At 41.1% G+C, this 24296-nt stretch overlaps 1 pseudogene; it reads left to right on the top strand.

Moving 5' to 3' along the window:
• Positions 1-10470: 10470 nt before the first annotated feature.
• Positions 10471-24296, top strand: part of LOC145406399 (protein sax-3-like) — a 558017-nt pseudogene continuing 544191 nt past the window's right edge.

The raw sequence follows: 24296 nt of genomic DNA, 5'->3' as shown, positions 1-24296 counted from the left end.
CAATTACATACCCAAGGTACTGAACTTTAGCTTGACCAAACTCACACTTTGATAAATTAGCTACAAGATTAGCCTGAACTAAACGCTCAAGAAATTTACTGACATGGCATAGGTGATCTTTCCAGTTGTCACTGAAGATTAATACATCATCAATATAAACAACACACCCTGCCAAACCCTCTGTTACAACATTCATGAGCTTCCGAAATGTGGCTGGTGCATTCTTCATACCATAGGGCATTACTGAACATGCAAAAGTCTTTCCTAGTGTTACAAAACATGAGATCTCCCTAGCACGTTCAGTCATAGGTACTTGCCAGTATCCCTTTAACAAATCAAACTTACTTATGTACCTAGCCTTTCCGATCTTGTCTATGCAATCTTCCACGCGAGGGAGAGGGTAAGTGTCTGTTTTGGTGATCTGATTAACACGTCTGTAGTCGATGCAAAGCCGCTGTGACCCACCTGGCTTAGGGACTAGAGTGACAGGAGAACTCCACTCGCTCTGACAGGGCTCAATCATCTTGTGGTCCAACAGGTAGCCAAGCTCCTTCTGGATGAGAGGAACTTTCACTGGGTTCACACGGTAAGGAGGCAGTTTAATTGGCTTTGCGTCTCCAACATCGACATCATGCATCAACTCAGTAGTTCTTCCTGGAGTGGCACGGAACACTTGCGGGTACTCCTGCAGTAATGCCGAAAACTCCTGCCTTTCCTCGGGAGGTAGATGAGAAAGCTTAGTCTGGAGATCATTCATGATATCAGGATTCTTCCCCAAACTATCACTCAGGCTCATACTGCATGGGAGAGCTTCACTTGCAGACTCGGGTGGAACAGCTACAGTGCAGACTGGATTATTTTCGTCCCGCCTGTGATATAACTTTAGCATGTTGATGTGACATAGTTGCTTGCTCTTTCTACGATCTGGTGTGGCGATGACATAGTTGACATCACTGAGTTTCTTCTCCACGAAATAAGGACCACTAAACTTGGCTTGAAGAGGTTGCCCATGAACCGGTAGCAGAATCAAAACCTGATCTCCTGGCTGAAAGTGGCGTAACCTGGACTTCTTATCATACCAAGTCTTCATCTTCTCCTGAGCAGCTCCTAAATTCTCTCTCACCAGTCGTAAAGCAGTGGACAGCCGTTAATTGAACTTCATCACATACTCCAGCAGGTTGACGTCATCTTCCTCCGACAGCCAGCATTCCTTGAGTAGCTTAAGGGGTCCTCTTACTTCATGGCCAAACAGTAGTTCAAAAGGTGAGAAGCCCAGTGATTCATTTGGAGATTCTCTTGCGGCAAACACAACGAATGGAAGACCTTCATCCCAGTCTTTCTGATGTTCCAAACAGTATTTCTTGAGCATCGATTTGAGTGTTTGATGATATCTCTCCAACGCTTCTCGGGTCTGGGGATGGTAAGCTGAAGACGTGATCTGGGTGATTCTCAACTCTTTCAGAGACTGCTTGAAAACATTTGACATGAAATTACTTCCCCGGTCTGACTGTACCTCCTTGGGTAGACCAAACTTTGTGAAGAACCCTAGCATTTCCTTAACCACGTTCTTTGCTGAGATATTTCTAAGTGGAATGGCTTCAGGATAACGAGTAGCCATATCAATCAGGGTCAACACATAAGAAAATCCTGAAGAAGTCTTAGGAAGAGGGCCCACAATATCCACCAACACACGGGTGAATGGCGCCTCAAAAGGAGGAATGGGAACTAGAGGTGCAACCTTTTCGGTCTGATTACACTTCCCCACAACTTGACAGGTGTGACAAGACTTATAATACAAGGAAACATCCCTGAAGATACCTGGCCAGTAGAAGTGTTTCAAAATGCGTGCCACAGTCTTCCTCACTCCAATGTGTCCTGCCAAACTGGAATCATGAGCCACTCTAATGATATCCTGCCTACAAACACGAGGGATGACAACTTGATGTACAACCTCCCATTCACAGTCGGCTGATGCTGTTGGGGGTCTCCACTTCCTCATAAGTACTCCCGACTTTACATAATAATAAGTAGAAGCACTGGCTGACTCTTCTTCACTGTAAGCAGAGTTAGCTAGACCTTTCAACTCAGGGTCAGCAACCTGCAACTCAACCAACTCTTGACGAGACAAATTATCAACACTACGTGGTACTGCCTCATCTGGTGAGTGGTCCAAATTAGCAAGAAAAGTGTCAGCTAGGATAACATCATCATCATCATTATCCTCTAAATCACCAGTAACTTTAGACTTAGCCCTAGTGACAGCACATGCAGGGAACACATCAGGGACATCACAGTCCTGGGTCGCAGCCACTGGCTCACTAGACAACTGAGTAGCTGGACACACCTGACTTCCACCAATATCATTTCCAAGTAATAAAGTTACACCTGACATTGGGAGTGTCTCAACCAACCCAACCATAACGGAACCATTAACAAAACCAGACTTTAAATTCACTCCGCACGGAGGGATAGAGAAGTAATTATTCCCTACACCTTGTAAGATTACAGTTTCATCAGAGGAATTAACATTAGAGCCTAGAACACTGGTCAGCATAAGGGATTGGCAAGCACCTGTATCACGATATATTTTAACTGATTTCCTGTCATTACTGTCCAGAGAACTGACAAAACCATCAGACAGGAAATTAGCACATGAACTCTTGAGAGTGTCACCCACGTTACTGCTCAAAAGAGGAGCTCCATCATGAGAATTTAAGTTACCATTCAAAGCAGGTTCAGTTAACTCAGTTAAAGAATTCTGGGAACTCTCAAGAGTGGACACTAGACCAATTGACTGAATATTTAAAGACTCCTTTTTGTTCACATCACGCTGTCTCCTGAAACATTTCTCCGTAGTATGACCAAGCTTACTACAATAAGTACATTTACTTTTCTTAAATCTAGGGGTGAAGCTGGTATTTACTTCCTGAGAAACAACATCTTTATTCTCTTTCCTGTTACCTGTACTCTGAGTAGAGGCAACGTACTTACTCTCAGCTTTCCCTTTTTCTTTAGAATATCTCTTGTGAGTGAGAACATATTCATCAGCTAAAACTGCAGCATCAGACAAATTATCTATTCTTTTCTCGTCAAGATATAGGCTTACATCTTTATTAACACACCTCTTGAAGTCCTCCAGCAAAATCATCTCCTTAAATTTACCAAAATCAGAATCCACATTCTTAGAATTTAACCACTGCTCTAACAGATCTTCTTTGATTTTTGCATACTCAACATGGGATTGCTTATCTTGCTTGTAAGTTGTCCTAAATTTTACTCTATAGGCTTCAGGAACAAGTTCATAGGCCTTGAGAATCAAGCTCTTAACTACATCATAATTATCACATTGAACCTGAGGCAAAGATGCATAAGTTACTTGAGCTTTACCGGTGAAAACAGTTTGAAGGAGTACTGGCCAATACTGTTTGGGCCAATTAAAACCTGTAGCTACCCTCTCAAACAACTGAAAATACTTGGTTAAATCAGATTCAATAAAAGGAGGGACAAGTTTAACATTTTTAGCCACATCAAAATCATCAGAGCTAGATGATCCAGTTCCACCTTGTTTCATGCGATACTCATGGTCTGCCTGAATCCTAGCAATTTCAACTTGTGCCTCAGCCTTCTTAGAACGTGCCTGAAATTCAGCCTCCTTAGCATATGCTTGAAATTCAGCCTCCTTAGGACGAGACTCCGCCTCCTTAGCCTGAGCCTCCTGCAGGGCTAGCTGTAACTTAGCTAATTCAATCTGCGTTTGCTCATTTGGAGGAGTTACATTAAACAAGCTTTCATTAATCATGTCAACAATTTGATCTTTAGAATGATGAGAGCGAACAGCAATTCCCAATTGTTGAGCAACAAGCTTAAGTTCATTCTTTGTTCTGTTTTCTACATCCAACACTGTTTGCACATTTGACAAAAAATCCTTGGCTTCATCAAGCGTAGTAATAGTAGACATCATGAATAAGTAACAGTCACAAAATATCAAACAATATCCTTATGATAATATCCTGAATATCCTGATATGAGGTCGCCAAATTTGTGTTACGGAACAGAGAAAGATAATGTACAGTTTAAGTGAGAATACTAAAAATCACTACTGTCCCGCAAAGTTCCAGGTTCAAAACAAGAGTTAGGTAAAATTACAAGTCAAAGTTTAATGCTCAAACTAACAACAAAACATTCAGTACTCATAAGGATACTGTAATGGCAAAAACAGGTTAAATATATGGTTAACTGCAATAGCCTCTATTAACATGAAATTAGCAAGAGTAAATTTACCTAAGTCAGCCCTGATAAAATGAAAATACACTGGGTAATGCTCAGTTAATGCAAGATAAATTATTACAGATACAAAATAATATTAAACCTGGCTGACAAAATGATTCCTACATAAATTACAAAAAAAACCTCACTAGGCCTACAAATCAACACCTTATGCTATACAGTACAAGGAAAAAATGCAATAACAGTTATACTCAAATTACAGAGCTGCTAGATGGTTGGAGACTTCCTGAGCACTCAATAATAACTGTACAGGGGAGGACAGAGATGTGAACAAAATGAGGAGTAGATCTAAGTGGCAATAATGCAGAGACTGAGCTCATTATATAGGGGCCGGCAGAGCTTGATACAACTTGTAAGAAGGACGTGCAAATGAAGCCATAGGGGACAAAGAGCTGACAATCCTACTCTGAACAACAGAAAGGACGACTTACTCTACTATAACGGTAGAAGGGGGGAACTGAGGCAGAACACGCTCGTGATCAAACATGCAGCATACTGTGCGTTAAAATTACACAAAGGATGATGAAATCATAGGCTATGTAACAATATATATATATATATATATATATATATATATATATATATATATATATACACACACACACACACACTGGCAGAGGTACCCGGCGTTGCCCGGGCCAAAAAGGCGAACACTCTAATCCTATTGAAGTTCTAGTTCATTTTCTCTTTCAACTCCAGAAAGACCTTGTACCTCTTATACTTTTGAAAATGGATTATAAGAGGTCCAGGAACTTTCTGTTTCAGCTTTCGCAGACTAACGCACAGTATTTGTGCTCACTTGTTTGCTATTACCGGCGACCTCAAATGCCCTCCGACCAGAGACCTCGAATGACCTCGGAGGTCAACCTCACATAGTCATGTGAGTCTCCATGCAAAAAATTGGGCTGCTGGGTCCAGTTGTTCGAGCGTGTATTACCGGTGACCTCAATTGACCTCCGACCAGTGTGTTCAAATGACCTCGGAACTGGGGAGAGAGGATTACCCATGGCCATACCAAAATTTTGTGTGTAATAATTGCCTTGAAAGGTAAAAGATGAGTGTACAACTCACAATTCAATTAGCTTGATAATGTTTTAAGAATGAATACCATCAGTATTACTACCCAGAATGCTTGGCAGGAAAGTTAAAACATCATCAACAGGGACATTTGTGAATAATGATTTAACATCAAAGCTGACTAATTTGTAGGGGTACATGCCATTTAGGGATTTTAACTCCCTTACCAAACATATACAGTAGTTTGGCTCCGATACATTGATGATATCCTGTACTTCTGGCCTAACAGTCTTCCCACTGATGAATTGCTCCTGGAATTTAATTCGTTAGTTCCATCGATAAAGCTCACTCATGAGGTGGAAATGGATAATGAACTGCCCTTTCTGGATGTAAAAGTCATCAGAGACACAAGTGTTTTGAAGACTAAAGTATACAGAAAAACTTACAAATATAATGTATGTGCATCATTATTGAAACCATCACATTAATGGAGAAAGATCTGTCTTCATATCCATGTACTTGAGTGCATATAGACTTTTAGACCCAGAAGTTTTAGATGATGAACTAAAAATGATTCAGAGCATTGGAGAGAAGCTAAAATATCCACCAAGCATACTAACTCAGTGCCACAATACAGCCAAGAAACGATTCCTGGAAGGGAAAACTAGTAAGCCAAATCTCCAGAATATTCAAAGAACCTTTGTCCTCCACTTCCATGAAAATTTTCTTGATGTTGCACACATACTGAAGGAACTTAATGTACAAGTAGTATTAAAAAAATGAGAACACCATAAAAAAAACCTCATCAAGAACAGACCATTTAGTAATTCAGGCGCTGTTTACAAAATCCCGTCTACAAACTGTAACAAATTTTTACATAGGACAATCTGGAAAAGATTTGGAAACTAGAATCTCACAGCATAATTACAGTGTAAGGACAGCCCAACAGAGTAGTGGTTTATTTCAGCACAAAGCATCCAGTGATCACCATACTGACTGGGTAGGCTCTAAGATTCTAGCAAGATCAAAATGCTTTGATGAAAGAAATGTGATAGAATCTTGCCTAATTTCTGGCACATATGAAAAGAATATAGACACGAGCTACGGTCATTTTAAGTGTGATAAATTTTAAACTGAATTAATTTTAAAGCAGGTCCCCCCCGAGACTAAGAATTTATTGTTCCTCCATCCATCCAGTATATTACCACTATGCCGGGAATCGAACCCGGGACTCTGCAGCATACCGCTACATCACGACCAGGCAAAAGGCATCTCACATTGCCACAATCTTGAGACCAATGTCTCTCCACCCCCACTGTGGGCCTGAGGAGGCTGAGATAACCCCCTGGCACTAGGGCAAGTAGATGCTTTTACTCTATCTCAAGCACTTACGGCAAGTGAGAATGAAGAAAGAAACCTGTACTTTACAAAGGAAACATCATCCAGTATACTACCACTATGCCGGGAATCGAACCCGGGACTCTCAGTTGAGAGCCAGAGTGCTAGGGGGCAGTGGTGGGCATTAACGCGTTAATCGTTAATCTTTTATTAACGAAGCTAATGTTTTTGTTAACGAGTTAAAGCATTAATTTGTTTTTTAACTTAACGGATTAGCGGTAACTTCCGTTAACATTTCCGTTGATCCGTTAATCCGTTAATTATGTCCCAAAACATTTCACTTTAGGTCAGAAACGCTTCGAATCGACATTTAAATCGTCAAATTGGTAGTGTCAGAGTTAGTGGTGAATGATACCGTGATTCAGAAATTGATACGAATTGTGTGTGTGTGTGTGTGTGTGTGTGTGTGTGTCGGATCTAAGTTCATATAAGTTATATGAACTTAGATCTGAAGTTGTGAACCATCTGTTATACAGCAGATGGTTCACAACTTCACACAGGTTTCATAACGGCATACTTCGACCATGTTGTTGGAGAGAAAAAAAAAAAAAAAATAGCAGCTCATAAAACGGTGAAAAGTCAAATAAATTCCCATAATGAAAATTTCTACTACTCTCATATCACTCACCATCCAAAAATTCCACGCATACCATGCATGTACTGACCCTGTACTCATTTATACTCGATACTCGAACATGGTACCGATACTGCGGGGTTTGAGCATAATGTTGGTAGTATCGACTCTAAGCCAACAGAATTTTGGAGTTTGGACTGTGGAGGGATCATACCCATATATTCAGTTTCATACTGGTGGCGTCTCAGTCCAGTACTCCTCAGTAGTTTGTAGTCGGCCAGGAGTCCTGGACAAAATGAATAGGCAGGAAAGGAGGAAACTGTTGTGGCTGGTGATGGTTTCATATGTAAAACTAGCGGATTAACGGTTAACTTCGTTTAATTTTTGGCAGAATCAAGCCAAATTAGCTGATTAACTTTAACTAAGTTAATTATCTGATTAACGGATTAACGGTTTAATGTTTTTCATTAACTTGCCCACCACTGCTAGGAGGTTATCTCAGCCTCTTTAGGCCCACAGTGGGAACGGAGAGACATTGGTTACAAGATTGTGACAGCGTGAAATAACTTTTACTTGGTCGTGGTGTAGTGGTATGCTCCCTGGCTCTCACTGAGTCTCGGGTTCAATTCCAGGCATAGTGGTAATATATTGGATGATTTTTGCTGTGTAAAGTACAGGTTTCTCTCTTCAACTGATTGTTCCTTGTCATCTCCTGGTATTACAGTCACACCGGTGTGGGACACACCTAGCATTAATTCTCTACAGTTGGCATTAAAGTTAAGCCGAAGTACAGTTTTTATCCTTTTTTGTCAGGTGCAGCTCTAACGAAGCAAAGTAGCTATTGTTCTGTGCATCGCTCATTTTTAATTCAGGTCATCCTTTGTCTGTGTGCCACTCCCTGCTGTGGGTGTGCATAACAGACCTCTACCCTTTACGTTTCTGTATCACTCTGTCTGAAGATGTAATATACGAAAGTACACACTGTCGTTCCTTTCATTCTCCTGTGGTTATTTTGCATATATATAAGTAAATCCTTCACAAGTCGAACTATATGAGGCTCTACCCTGGTTCGAAATACCGAATTTTCCGTCTTACCGAATTTTCACCCCCGAAAAATGCTAAGACAGTACCTACTACTTGACCTTTCAACACTAAATCAAAGGAGCATATATAAATAAATAAGTTATGCCATAAAAAAAAAAAATTCAGTGCATTTAATATACTTTTAATTGGTAGAAAATCATTCATGGAGGCAGTACAGACCTGTCGGCAGCTAATGTTGGAGTTGGATTTTCACCCCCCCCCCAATTGCAAAGACAATACATGTTACTTGTCTTTTCAACACTAAAGGAGCATATACAGTGTATAAATGAATAAAGACAAAAAACACAAATTCAGTGCACCTAATTTACCTTTCGTTAGAGGTAGTACAGACCCGTCGGCAGCTTGTGTTGGAGACGGAGGTGGTGGAGGTGGTGGAGTTCACAATTTAACATAACATTCTAAATAGTATCCAGTATTTATTTCACTGAACATTAAGAATTAAACTTAAGTGTAATCACTATAACAGACTGCAATGTAACACTTGCAGTAATGATAATACTGAACTTTAATCATGATCACTTCACACCAAGTCACACACACACTTTTTTTTTTTTTCATTAAGTCAAATTAGTTTTCATAAACACACACAGACACTATTCGGTGTCTGGGCGAACACTACTTGAAGTGCTCGCTATCTAAAGAGCTGTAAATGCAGGATCACTGCTGGAATCAGGAGGAGGGATAGGCCAACGCCTTGGCATAGACTTAAAGGACTCATGAATCTTCACCTGTTTCTGCTGCGAATACTGGTGACGAATAACCAAGCCTTGCAACTCCCTTACATGCGTATAATAATTCTGTGCTTCTGCATCATCAGCATAATCCAGCCAAGATATGACAACATCTATTGCTTCACGAACTTGGGATAATTTGTATGGATTCTTGCATACAACATCACTGTTCTCTTCCTCGTCATCATCATCTTTCTTCCCAGCCACGGACTCAGCAATTTCTTCTTCTATTTGGTGATGATACCCAGGGTCATCTGCATCCATTTCAAGCCACTGGATGACATAATTTTCATTAATATTCTTCTCACCGACCTTTTTGCGTAACCTTATGATAATCTGAGACTTCAAAGCCAGAGAAATCAGGCAAGCAGCAGACTGGCAGCCACATGTCAGCCTGGCGCCACCTTTGTACCCCTACCTCAGCATCTCGGCCTGCTTACATACGTGGTCTCGGCCTGAGTACGAATTACCGAAGAGTTCATCTTCTAAAACTTCGACTTGTGAATGGTTTACTGTATATATATATATATATATATATATATATATATATATATATATATATATATATATATATATATATATATATATATATATATATGTCTATACATATATATGTCTATACACACACATATATATATATATATATATATATATATATATATATATATATATATATATATATATATCTATATCTATATATATATATATATATATATATATATATATATATATATATATATATATATATATATATATATATATATATATATATATATATATATATATAAGGCGATATAAAATGCAATATTCTCTAGTCGCACCAAAATCAAGAGGTAAATTTTTCTCTATTATCCTCTTACATTAAACATTTCAGACACGCTCTTGCTCCTTGGCTTGGCTCATTCATGAATCTTCCCTTTTCATCCAGGATTCTTTCAGGCTCTTTCACTGCAAGACATATTTCCAGTTTCTTTGGCCACTTCTTAATTAAACAAACACCTTAATAACCAACAATATTGTACATTGCTGTCTTGTTCATGTTCTACTACCAGGTTTCATGTACTTCATGTCTTGATAATGTGGTATGGGAGATGCAGTGTCCGCGTGCAAAATATAGCCTTAATAAGAACGAGTGAATCACGATTGAAATAACTATTTTATTGTGCAACATTTCATGCTGACTAGTTCCATTATCTTCTCCAGTACCAGGATCTTTTCTTTATTATTTCTTACAATCAACGCCATAAGAATTTACTTAGTTCAAACCTCTAGCAGCAAAGGGTTCAGTGGTACCTAACATAATATTATGTATATTTCTGATAAATGGAAAGAGATAAATTCCAGCGTTCGTTTTGGATGATGAAAAAGAGTGGTTACTGGAGTCATGGCATAGAGATTAATTCTGTGGAGAGGTAGTGAACGCAAACTACTTTGAATAATATTGCATGCAGAGGATTCTATTCTGTTTGCTTATTGTGAAGCCCACCTTTTAGACAAACTCAGATTTCTAAAAATGTCCGTCTACTCGCTGCCTAATAGTGTCGATAAATCATGCATAAATACGCACTGACAGCCACAAATGAAATAATCTATTCCTTCTTTCGCACCTACAACACGCACAGAAACTTTCGTGAATTTGCGCAGCAGCAAAATTGTGCACCATTTGTTACTGCTTGTTTCATCTCTGCGTGTTGCAAAATGTCATTCAGATTGTTTGAGGTAGTTAAATGAGACGTAGATGAGTCAACCATAGCGTCACTGTTAGAGGGGGTGTCTTGAGATACTAATAAACGATATATCATTCAAAGTTGATATATAGCATAAGCGACAATTATTGCAGTAAATGGCCATACAGTTGGATATTGTCATACCCATGCTCGTGCTAGCACGTGCACTAAACAATATGTGAGTTAGAGTATCAATGACATCAGTCCTAAAATTGTTTCGGGGTAATCATACCTAATCTTTGGAACCTGTAAATAATTTTCGCCACTGTTGGTGAGTGTGTTGTGTTTACCAGTGTGCGTTTGTTTCTACAGGGACGCTGGTAGCAGTGACAGCAGAACGAGGGTCCACCGCCCGCCTGCCTTGCCACATCATCTCACGCAGGCCACACGACCCCGTCCTGCTCGTGCTCTGGTACAAGAATGCTTCAGTCACGCCCGTATACAGGTCAGTGCTGCTCGGATCACTACAACACATTTGAAATTTGGGAACGATCAAGTAATTAAACGCCTCAGTCAGATGACTTATTCTTTTGTTATTTCTTGCCAACAGCAGATGATTATATTCAGTTTTGTTACGACGAATGTTAATTACAGAGATAATGAAGGTGATATCTAACTCCACTTGTTTGAAAGGTCTCTCATAAGCAGAATCTAATCATCTTTTAATAACAAGAATGAAATATAAAATGTGTCATCGGACTGAGGAGATTAACAACAACCTACATACAGTTGAGCCGAGTTTACTACCTACTGCTCCAATGCTAAGGGTAATTAACAAGATTTACTAATCACATTACAACATCGTCCAATGTCTAGCATCCCGGACAGATGAATATCCCCGTCAACCCCATCATGGAAAATACCATTTTGTCTCAGCTTTCTGTTAAAACATATGGAACAAGAACATTATTAGTATAAAAAGCGTGTGCACTGATACCTTCGGCGGTACCATTTACTTCCTCGCCCTAGTGCCTGTATTTTATTGCATGCTTATAAATTTGGTTGGGAATGGCCGAGTGTGTATTAGACACACACACACACACACACATACACACACACACACACATATACTCGTGTATATATATATATATATATATATATATATATATATATATATATATATATATATATATATATATATATTAGCCTTTGCACAGTACACTGCCAAAGTTCATTTCGTGGCAAGCCTGAAAATTCCCAGCAGGCGATCTGGGAACCCTGTCAAAAAAGAGTTGAAGTTATGTTTTAAATGATTTATTTAAAACTAAGTGTAGGAAATAAGAATGCAATGCAGTTCGTTTGTTTAATGAATAATCAGGAGTGTGTCAAATCTAAAATATTTAATTCAGTAGTGAATGTATGACTCTGATGAAGGATTTATAGATTTGCAAATGCAGATTATATCTCTCCCGTTTCCGTTGCCCCTCCCACAACCCCCCTCCTGTTCCTCATAACCCGTCATGAGAAGTCAGTGGTGTGTGGGTTAGCACAAGGCCTCTTAATACTCAAGGCCTGTGTCTGAGTGAATGACCTGCCTGATGACGTCACAGGAGTGGGTGACCCATCCCTCCGCAGATCTGCTTAACTCGCCCCGTCCCGACGACGTATGGGTACGTCACCACGATTTGCATTTGCCAGTCCTGGCGACGTACCAGTACGTCGTGCAATTGCAATGTGCATAATTTCGACAATTTTCAAATTTCGCGCTTGATTTGCGGTACGTACCCTCGCCTGACCTTCCCCTACCTGCCACCAGGCGGGGACACTCGGCGACCCCGCGCGACCCGTGCTAGCCTGCCGCTCGTCCACTCACCTGGTAGCCACGGTCCTGCTCAGACATGGCTAAGAGAGGTCTCTCAGAGAGCGAAATTCAAGTCGCCCTGGACACCTTTACCGGCGACAGTGATTCCCCACTGGATGACGAGGAGATGGACAAAGATTATGTGCAGCCAGACGAGGAAGAAACCACCAGCAGTGACGAGGAAGTTCCGTCACTAAGGAAGCGGCAGTACGTGATTTACCGTGCTGCTAGAGAGGGGCAGGAGGCAAAGAAGGCACGTGGTATGTCATATCCCTATCCCCAGCGTGCCTTGGAAGCCGAATTCGAGGTCGAGGACGAGTACGGAGACGTGGGACGTGCTGCCACGTGGTATGGGCGGGAGGTGATTACGCATCGTGGCCCAGAGCGCACACCACGTCGTCTAAGCAGGTATGGGCCAAGCATTCTGTTTGGGGCGGTAGGAAGTGAAGTGGAGGGAGTGGGGAGTGAAATGGACATTCCTGGGATTAGGGAAAGTGAGAGTGAGGTGGGTGAGTCATTGCTCTCCCTACGCAGTGTGAGGCGGCAGAGTGGATCACGTGGGCCAGTGCGGGTGCGTTCCTTATCACGTGGGGTTGTGCGGGTGGGGGATGGTGGGGAGGAACCACTCCAAAGCACGTCTTATGCTCCCCAATATCCCCTAACACGTGGTCGAGCAAGGTTGCGTGAGAGAGCACGTGGTGTGGTAATGGAGGGGGAAGGTGGGGAGGAACCACTTCCCAGCACGTCTTCTGCTCCCCCAATATCAAACTATTTCATCCCCACAGCCCCCTAATGTTCCTCAAGGCCGTAAGGGTAAGGGAAAGGAAAGGGTAAAGGCAGAGGGAAGAGGAGTGACAGTGGGGAAGCCCTCCGTACTCCTTCTCCCCAACCTCCCCAACCAGGATCTCCTCCCACCCAGACGAAGGCGGTGATGGGGACGAGGATTTGTGTCGTGGGTTTGTGAGGATGGGAGTGATTTTTCTCCCCTCATTCACCGCTTCACTGAGCAGGGGCGATCTGGCTGCATTGCACCAGGTATTCACTGTAATTCAAGCAGGTTGGATTTTTTCCACCTGTTTTTCAGTGAGGCCTTCGTTGATCAGATCGTGCTTCAAACGAACCTGTTTGCAATGCCAGCGGCTAGAAAGTGAAAGATTAGGGAACAAGGAGTAGGCATTCAATGATTTATGATTACCCCTGTCTCCATTCCAGAAATGTTCTTATTTTTTGCCCTTGTCCTTTTGATGGGTATAATAAGAAAAAATAGAATTCCTGCTTACTGGACTAGGGACCCTGTTATGTTTACCCCCATATTTGGTCAAGTGATGAGCTGTAATCGGTTTCAACAAATTCTAAGTCGCCTCCATTTTTATGATGCTAATGACCCTGCAAATACAAACAACACGGACAAAATGAGGCGAATTAGGCTGGTCTTTGATCACCTCAGGCAAACCTTTCGATCCTCATTCTATCCCTATAGAGATCTCGTCATAGACGAGAGTCTCGTGTTGTGGAGAGGCAATATTTCATTCAGACAGTATATACCCAGCAAAAGGCACCGTTTTGGGTTCAAGATCTTTGTTATGTGTGACTGTAGGACTGGATACGTGCAAGACATAGTCTTGTACACCGGTGCACAGACAGACATAATAGAAGATCGAAGTATAGGACCTTCTGGAGCAGTGGTAAAGACGATGATACAAGACTACCTTCATCGTGGTCACGTTCTCTACCTCGACAACTGGTACACCAGCCCTCTTCTCGCTCGTTATCTTCACAGACATGAAACGGGAGTATGTGGAACCGTAAAGGTGAACCGGCGTCACATGGTCAAGGTAGGGCGGAAACTTGCAAGGAGTGAGGTTGTCTTCTTCAAAGCAAACAACATCCTTGCAACAATGTGGAACCACAACAGAGAAGTAAGCCTCTTGTCCACGGTTCACCGCCCTTGATGCACGTACTGATTCTGTTGATTACCATAGCGAGAGCAGGCGTCGTGTTTGGAAACCTGAATGTGTCATGGACTATAATATAAACATGCGCCTCGTGGACCAGTCAGACTCCATGATATCGACGGTAGAGTGTGCCAGGACCACGATGAAGTGGTATAAGAAACTGTTCTTTCACTTGCTAGATATCACTGCTCTGAATTGCCACCACCTTCACGCCATGACCACAGGAGTTCAGGAAACCTTTGAAGGGTTTGTGAGGGAGCTCACACGAGAAATCTTTGCAAAATATGCGGTTGAAAGGCCCCAACAGCGCCCCCGCACTGCCCCTATTACCCACACCTCCCAGAGAATATCCGCCCGCCATTTCCCCACTCCTATCCCGCCCCAGCCCAACAGACCTAGGCCCCAGCGCAGGTGTCACGTGTGCAGTCATTCCCAGGTGCGACTCACGACACAGAGGAAGGACACCCGCTATGAGTGCGTGCAGTGTGACGTGGGTCTGTGTATTCACCCATGTTTTAGTGAATACCACACGTTGCTGCAATTTTAGGATGGTGTGATTGCGAAAGGACGCAGAAATTATGATGTAAATGCGACAGACAGACGCTCTGTGAAAATATCAGTCATGTGGATCGCCAAATATTAGTATAAAGTGCCTACGGGTAGAACATAAGTGCAAACATTGGGTGTAAGTATATAAATCTGCCCTAAGTTGAAATTTACATAGAGAGGGTTGTTTGATGCGATATTCTGTCGCTCAGTGCAATAAATACGGCCCCTTATTATATATTTTCTATTATGTGACATTCTTACTGGTATAATATAAGTTCAAATTATTGTATATGATGATGTATTTCCTAAGTCAAATATTCATAGCGTGTCTATAAAGATAAGATTTCCTGACGCCAAGTCGAATGAATAAGGCACGTATTAGTCAAAATAAAAGTCAGCAAGTGATAAAGTGAATAATTAGTATATAAGTGTGTGCGTGAATTAGTATATAAGTGTGTGAGTATTATGTATGACGTAACATTCCTTGCGAGGGTATTTTCAGGCGATATTCTCACGCTCACTTGAATAAATAATGGCAGTAAGTATGTACAGTGCATTGGAGGGGTGTAAACGTGTGTAATGTAAGTGGGAAAAATATAATTTGAGTGAATAAATAAAGTAGATGATGAAACACGATTGTTTGAGATCGTGGTTGCTACGTGAATAGGCGCCAGCATATCGCTAAATGCCCTCGTAATGAATGAAAATAATTGAAAACCTTCACAGTGGTGGGGGAAAGGTTCTATGTAAATGGGAAAATAATTAGAAAGTGATAAAACAATTTGGTATGTTGAAATACGAGACATAGTGAGTGCGCTTACTAAGCTGATGTGCGCTAAACTTATGCTGCATGTCATCAAAATGAATGAAAACATCTGAAATCACTTACAAACAGTTGTAATTAGTAAATTGTCATTGAAACAGAAGTATACAAGTAGAAAAAATGATCGGTAGACTCATAACAGAAAATTAGCAGATAGCATGATACAACTCGGACCTAACTCGCTATGCTCGCGCGATGGTACAATGCTTATTTTTCCTATATATGTGTCTGAAATCCATTATATTGTTACTGTTATTGTTTATTAGTACAAATTCAATAAATGTAGAGGTGTTGTGTGTTGTTTGTCCCATTACTCCTTACCATAGAAAACGTTTACGCATATCCAGCCCATTACAGAATACAATACCTGCGGGGGGAAACCGCACCTGTATAGACCACTTATAGACTGCAGAGACAACTTTCTTCAAGATTTTCCATAGTTTCTCGACCTAAGCGGAAGTTTCATAAGAAAAAAAATTTTTCCAAAAAGGCTCGGGACTGGGGGATGTCATAGGTGCGGAAAGGCTCGGGACGTGACGGGTTAAATAATATATATAATATATATGAGAAGCAGAACTCGCCAAGCGCCACCCCGGCCGAAAACCAGGTTATTATAGCATTGTCTTCCCCCACCCTTCCCCTATCTGGAGAGAGACAGAGGCGGGAGTTTTTCAAATATCCTCAAGGTCATATTCGCATGTTAGTGCACCACACTTTCGACCTTATTGCTGCGTCACATGGTCTGAGGGCCAAGCTTGGCTGCAGAACTAAACAAACGCCCACGCCGCCCTGACAGCTGAGCCAGGCCAATCACGCTCGCCGTAGTGTCCCACCTTTAGCCCCGCTCGGCCAATCACCGTGCGTGTTGCTCGTCACCCTCGCGCCAAAACACAGCTGGGAGCATCAGAAGCTTTTTAACTACGCAGTGAGAGTGCCTGACTACGACGTGGTCATGCTGATGTTGAGTAAAATAAAAATTAAATCATGAAAGTAAGGTCATAAAATAAAAATATTATTATTATTTTTTGCAGTTTTTATTCAGCTTACGATTATTGTCTCACAATGCATAATGACATTACCATGAATTTTCTGCAAGGAAAAAAGTAACAGTAAAAATTAATAACAATACCTACCTTAGACCATTCAAAAGCTGAAGGAAGGTGGCAAAATAAAACAATAATATTATTATTATACGATATTACTTTCTTGAGTAAGATAATAATAATGTATTCCATTAATTTTATTGATTGCTTTCTTATTTTTCTTCATTCTACGTTTCGTGCATTGCATTTTTTCATTAATGTTTTTCTCTTCTCAATAATTTTTGTTTATTATCATGCCCATTACTTCCATGTATTATTATTGTACTGTATTATTATGTTATTATACTATTATTATGTTATTTTCATTGTACATGTTTTTTTTTTGCTCTATTCTTACATTGCCTCTTTCCTTATGCATAAAAATGAAATGAAAAGAAACACGGAGAAAATCGAGGTCACAGATTTCCGAATTTCAAAATGCTATACCTCGGAACCCTATAATGCTATGAAGTTGAATGTAGTCTCAAAATGATCAGCATTTTATACCCTGTTCACATAAGTAATAAGCGAAATTATAAACGTTCAGCATTTTGAGTGGCAGGAGTATGAACGCAATGAGGTGTAATGAACATTTTATTCATAACACCAATAAATTGCAGTCACGCTCCTGCCGCTGGAAATATCGACAGATTTTAATTGATTTTAGTATTTATGTAGTCAGGTTATACTTTACTGATCATTTTGAGACTAAATTCAACTTGATACCTTAATTGAGTCAGGAGATTTAGCCTTTTAAAAGTCGGAAAACTTTGACCGCGATTTTTTTTTTTTTTTTTTTTTTTTGGCGTTTGGCGAGTTCTGCTTCTCGGGGCCACAATTATTTAATTCCTTCAGGATGTCAGTGTGCTAACTTGTATTTTCTGGAAACGCTACAATGTTCATTCCATGCAGTCACGATCTCTAGTTTCTCATCCCTTCACTGCAAGAAGGAGATGCAAGACAAAGTGAAATAAGGCCAGGTGAATGGATATTTGCAGTCCAGTAGTGTGTGTGTGTGTGTGTGATGAGATGGCAATATCTTTTCCCCTGGCCTTTCCACAGTCCTGTCCTCCAGGTGCTAAAGAAACTAGGGATCGTAACTGTACATTTCGGCATTCTTTTGGCAAGAATCTTGATGGTAACGTACTTGAACAATAATGTGTCTACTCTTAGATTCTTCATAGAGAAGGCATGAAATGACCAACTGAATTTACAGTGATAGTTTGATATAACAGCCCCAGAATATTGTAAACAATTAAAAAGGAATAATTTCTTCAGTAAAAAAAAAAAAAGTGTTGAAGGCAAGCTGTCCACTGATCTTCATGTTCCTCGGTATTGTCTGAATGAGTTATGTTTAGTGGCGTCTGTGTAAGTACAATTATATCACGGTGCATTAAATGCATGGCCATTATATTACTCAGTAACTTTGCCAAGTCGTCCACCAATAATATTGAAGGTACCTGAACTAAAGAAAAGTTTTCAGCAGTTGGTGCATATATATATATATATATATATATATATATATATATATATATATATATATATATATATGCTAAAGTGGCAGCAGATGAGAGGTGGGGTAGGTGGCTGACAGAATTTTCAACAGAATAAGAAAATGTTTTGGAAGGAGGTGAAAAGGGTGCTAAAGGGAGAGTCTGGGAAGGAAGAACTAGTAAAAGCAGAGGATGGAAGGATGTTAATTGAGATGGATGCAGTAAGGAAGAGATGGGTAGAGTATTTTGAAAGATTGTTAAATGTAGAGGAGGAAAGGGTGGCTGAGATTGTGGCGGATGGAAGGGTGCAAGGAATAAATGTGTGGGGAATGATTCTTTGATCACGAAGGAGGAAGTGGAGAAGGCAGTAAAGGAGATGAAAACAGGGAAAGCTGCAGGTATGGATGGGTGTGCTGTGGAATGCCTGAAGGGTGGTGGAGTGACTATTGTTGACTGGTTAGTAAGATTGTTGAATGTGTGCTTTGAGAAAGGTATGGTGCCAGTTGACTGGGCAAGTGCTTGTGTGGTCCCGATGTATAAAGGCAAGGGTGATAAGTATGAATGTACTAGCTTTAGGGGTATAAGTCTGTTGAGTGTTGTAGGCAAGGTGTATGGTAGAGTGTTAATTATGAGAGTTAGAGAGGGTACAGAGGGAGTGATTAGTGATGAGCAGTGTGGCTTTAGGAGAGGGAGGGGATGCGTTGATCAGGTGTTTGCTGTGAGACAAGTGTGTGAAAAGTATTTAGCGAAAGGCAAGGATGTGTTTTGGGCATTTATGGATTTGGAGAAAGAGTATGATAGAATTGATAAGGAGGCTTTGTGGACTGTTTTAAGATTGTATGGACTTGATGGTAGGTTACTAGAAGGGGTGAAAAGTTTTTATGTAAATAGTAGAGCATGTGTAAGAGTGGGAAATGCTGTGAGTGATTGGTTTCCCGTGAGAGTGGGGCTGCGACAGGGATGTGTGATGTCGCCTTGGTCGTTTAATATTTACATGAATGGTGTTGTAAGGGAGGTGAATGCAAGAGTTTTAGGTGGTCTGAGTCTGGTAAATGTTGATGGTGGAGATTGGAATCTGAAGCAGCTGCTGTTTGCAGATGATACTGCACTGGTGACTGATTCAGAGGAGAGATTGAGACAGTTGGTAGAGGAGTTTGGAAGGGTGTATGAAAGGAGGAATTTGAAAGTAAATGAGAATAAGAGTAAAGTGATGAAGTGTACGAGGTTGATAGATGGTAGGGGGATGAATATAGTTTTGAATGGTGAGTTGCTTGAGGAGGTAGATTGTTTTAAATATCTAGGGTCACATGTTGCTGTGGATGGAAGAATAGATGCAGAAGTGAAGTTTAGAATAAATGAAGTAGGAAAGGTGCTGGGAGGAATGAAAAAAGCGTTTAAATGTCGTTCGCTTAGAATGGATGTAAAGAGAAGGCTGTATGAGGGTGTTGTGGTACCGACTGCATTATATGGGGCTGAAACATGGAATATGGGTGTAGCAGAGAGGAAAAGTTTGAATGTAATGGAGATGAGGTGTCTGAGGAGTATGTGTGGAGTGACGCGTATGGATCGGGTGCGAAATGATGAAGTGCGAAGGAGAACTGGAGTTGTTCGGGAGATGGCTGGTAGAGTTGAGCAGAGGGTGTTGCGATGGTTTGGGCATATGGAGAGAATGGATAATGTGCGATTGGTGAAAAAGATAACTAGATCTGATGTGAGAGGTGTAAGGCTGAGAGGAAGACCACGAATAGGATGGATGGACAGTGTGAAGAGAGCGCTGGATGCGAGAGGGATGTCTGTTGAGCAAGGAAGAGTGGCAGTGCGTGACAGAAATAAATGGAGAGAAATTGTGAATAAATAAGTGATGACGCAGCCCTGAGGGGATATTCTCCCGCATTTGGTCTGATCAGCTAGTCAGGTCAGGTGCGGGTAAGGGGATGGGTCTGTTATGATGTGGCAGGGGTAAACCAGTTCTGCTGTCGGGCCCTGCTGTGGATGTCACTGATTGCATTGCGCAGTTGACCCTTGTGCGGTGTGATGTGGTGAGGATCTGTCCGTTCTCCCCTTTGGGGCTAAGATGTGAATGAATGTGTTTGAATGGATGAGTAAATGGAGAGTGTGTCGTCCTGTCTCGGCTACCTCCCTTTCCTTGGGGGAAGCAGCCTAGGTATATATATATATATATATATATATATATATATATATAGTAGCCAGTTCCATGCTGCCCTTATTGTTAGTTCCATTTTCTTTCCCGTACTCTTCCTTGTTTAATTGTTGCAGACAGTTCTACCCTTCAGAATTAACCTATTCCGGCATAATCTGGACACAGTGCCTAGCCAATGGACAAGTTGTGTCGGCAAGATTTTGGTTGCTGGAGAACTACTCGTTGCCTAGCAACGGCCGAAAAACCGCTTTTTTCGTGCTTTTCACGTTTTGAGCTGTAGAACCATTACTAAAAGGTGTAGAAAGTTTTGACTTCTTTTGGGGTTATAGTCAGGTCATTCCGTTTCGGAAGCGTGCCATCTATTTTTCCACTCTCTTCTCTAGTTTTCAAGTGACAACCCTGGGAATATCGGCCTCAGGGTCCCTAGCAACCAGTACCTGTTTCCAAAAATGTCCTCCAGTTCTCCAACGGCTTATAGACATTGACTAATAGTACAACCTTCTATTGTACACCTATGTGCTACATTGGCCTGGTCACGGTTCAAAGGTAATCAAATGAGAAAACAATGAAATAGCTAAAATCTCTGCTATGCTCTGGCAAAATGCTAAGGCTCCGAATATTATTAAACCAGGCCATGATTCTTGGGTGGATTCTTGCACTGGAATACCTCCATATAATGATTTATAATGTCGAAACTCACTTCCGACCGCTGACAAAGCTTGGTCCACTTAGAGCTGGCCATTCTCTCCTACCGATTTGTGAGTATATATAAGCTGGCCATTGTATCCTACCCGATTGTGAGTGTATATATATATATATATATATATATCTATATCAGCCATCTGAGTGTCCACTGCAGGACCGGTCTATCAATACTGAAGTGGAGACGATACAGTATGTATTTTTACCAAGAGGCTTAGGCTGTCTAGTAGAGATTGTATGTAGGGTGAGAAGTGCTTGTAAGTGTGATTGTAATGTTGGGGCGGCTTTGGATGTGTGCGTAGTCTGTGAACCAAGTGTAATCGGCCCACGCAAGCCGACTGGGTGCAAGTATACTTTATAGTATGCGACACTGGTTTAACCACAGCATCCCTTATGTCCGCCAAAGCAGTACGTGGTCGAAAGAAAGCACCCATTATTTTTTATCTTGGCGGGGCGCGAACCCTCATTCTTCAGTGTACGAAAACGCACACTTTCCCACTGTACCTATATATATATATATATATATATATATATATATATATATATATATATATATATATATATATATATATATATATATATATTTAATCCATAGTGTCAATTGGTAGTGTAATGCATTACATATGTGTAGGATTGCTGACTGCATAAGTGCATGTGCATAAAAAGTATTAGTACTTATAATTTTGCGTGTGTGTGTGTGTGTGTGTGTGTGTGTATATAAAACTATTGTATATCTTTCAAAGCTATGGTGAGTTATGCTTATACCAGAAGAGAACAATGTCATGTGAGATGGACCAGTGTAACCTGGAGGTGATAGAATGGTGTCAAATTGATAAATTGTATAGGTATAGGGCAAACAAAGAAGAATGAGAGCGGATAGTTTGAAGTTATTCATCCACTCCCGTGACGTCACCAGAGCGAGACTCAAGCCTACAGCTATGCTGGTGGCCTTGGTTAGCAGGTCTAGTGCGCAACTGGTAAATCCTAGGTTTAAGTTTTGGACCGGTCAAACTTATAGTTGAAATTTGTTTCCCTCGTATTCCTGTTCATCCAGGTGTAACCTACTCAGGGAAGAATTGGGACTTTACTAAAATTCATTCTCTGCCTTAATAATCCCACGTGTACTCGATTGATATACTATTAAACCTTCTTGTAACCCGTTTCTCCCTCGCTTTCATGCCATCTCACATGTCGCCTTCTCTCTCCACTTTCTTCATGAGTAATGTTCCTTTTAAATTAGGATGGCGTTAGTTACGTTTAAAAAGTTAATTAACTCACTTATTCCCCCCCCCTTTTAATTTCCTCTTCACCTCGTACATCCACGTCATTCCCATTATGAAGGAAGGTGGAAAACGCTGAACCTCCCCTCCTCAGTTCGTAACCCATACGGATAATCGGGCATTACGACCCATTGTGCAGTCGAAGGGCATAAAAGTATATGAAATGACGAAGTTGATCTGGTCCATCATCTTGTTTTCACACTGCTTCCACAGTCTGTTGAGTAAGCTGACACCATCCGAAACGTAACTGTTTGTGAGGCTGGTGCTACACTACTGTATAACCCTGTAATGAAATGAAGAGAAACCACTTATTTGGATCACTACAAGTTAACAGGTTATTATGACTGTTGATGTTGTTCATCTTTCTTGACCTCGGTCCGCCTGGCTGACCAGACCCGTCGACCACAGGAAAGTTTCTGAGCTTATGGGTTCATTCTATAGGTTCTTTTCACCGTTGATGTTGTTTACGTCTTGTGTGGCAGTGCTGTTCAGTGTTCTATTACGTGTGTTATGCTGTGTGCGCCTGCTCTACGAGCGGGGTATGTGTCATCTGTGATTCCACCCAACCCGAATATAAGCTGGTAACAATGGGGGGGGGGGGCTGGGCGATGTCCTGATCTAAGCCTACCTATTTGTGCTCGATCACATCTATTGAAGGATGCCTTTAATAACGGAGGAGACTTGTAATACGGTGTTTTGATCGAGGTGTATTGCCCTGCACGTGAATGTGTACAAATAGGTGTTTCTTCGTTGCTAGTGCTGGAATATCTGGAAGTGGGTGTTGTTGAAGTGGGTCTGGTAATGTTTGTGTGTGATTGTTTTATGTGCCTAGTTGTGTTGTGAGGCTTTGTCGTGTAATGAGAATGGTGATACGCTTAGCACAGACTGTCGCTCAGAACTGCGTGACTCTCATATTCACTAAGTAGAACTTTAGTATCAAAGAGAAAGTGATGTGTGGAGGTGGTTTGGGTTCAGCCAGTAATAAGACATTATTCTTTATAGTTTCCAAGGTGCCGTAGCGGGTGTTAGATAGGATCGGGGCCCATGCCTGGGAAGTCTAGGACATATCTGCTCTGATATATTGTTTGTAGAGTTGCGAGAGGCTATCTTTTTAATACCCAAAGTCAGTTCCCATAAGTGCCCTGAGTGTGTTGAGTTTGGGGTGCACCGCCTCTTGATGTCGTGTATATGGTCCTTTTACTCCAATGTCATATATCACTTGGAGATTCTTATAGGGGTGGGTGGGTGACAGACAGGTTGTTGTGATGTTAAGTGAGTACCTGTGCTCAAGCTTGCTGTTGATGACGAGTGTAATGGTGGATTTGGCTAGAGCGATCCTCAATTGATAAATTGTTGTTGTTGTTGTTTTGATTTACCTCCCATCGAATGACCGGGCCAAATAAGGGCCCGCCAAGATGATAACTGTTGCTAAAACATTATAATATGAGAGACTGGGGCAAACACAATACTTCTTTACAGTATCTAGAACAACTTGTATTGTCTGCATGATTTTTATTATTAGCGAAAACGGTAAATTACCCAATCATCATTCCGCTATATTCCAAGGTCTCAGTTAGTATTAACGCGTTAATCTCATTAGTGTGCGTTAATG

This window comes from Coenobita brevimanus, chromosome 70 (genome assembly GCF_032717465.1).
Source record: "Coenobita brevimanus isolate Jiangsu-jjx chromosome 70, ASM3271746v2, whole genome shotgun sequence".
Taxonomy (NCBI): domain Eukaryota; kingdom Metazoa; phylum Arthropoda; class Malacostraca; order Decapoda; family Coenobitidae; genus Coenobita; species Coenobita brevimanus.
Note: the sequence above shows the minus strand (reverse complement) of the source record. Positions and strands in the feature narration are given on the sequence as shown.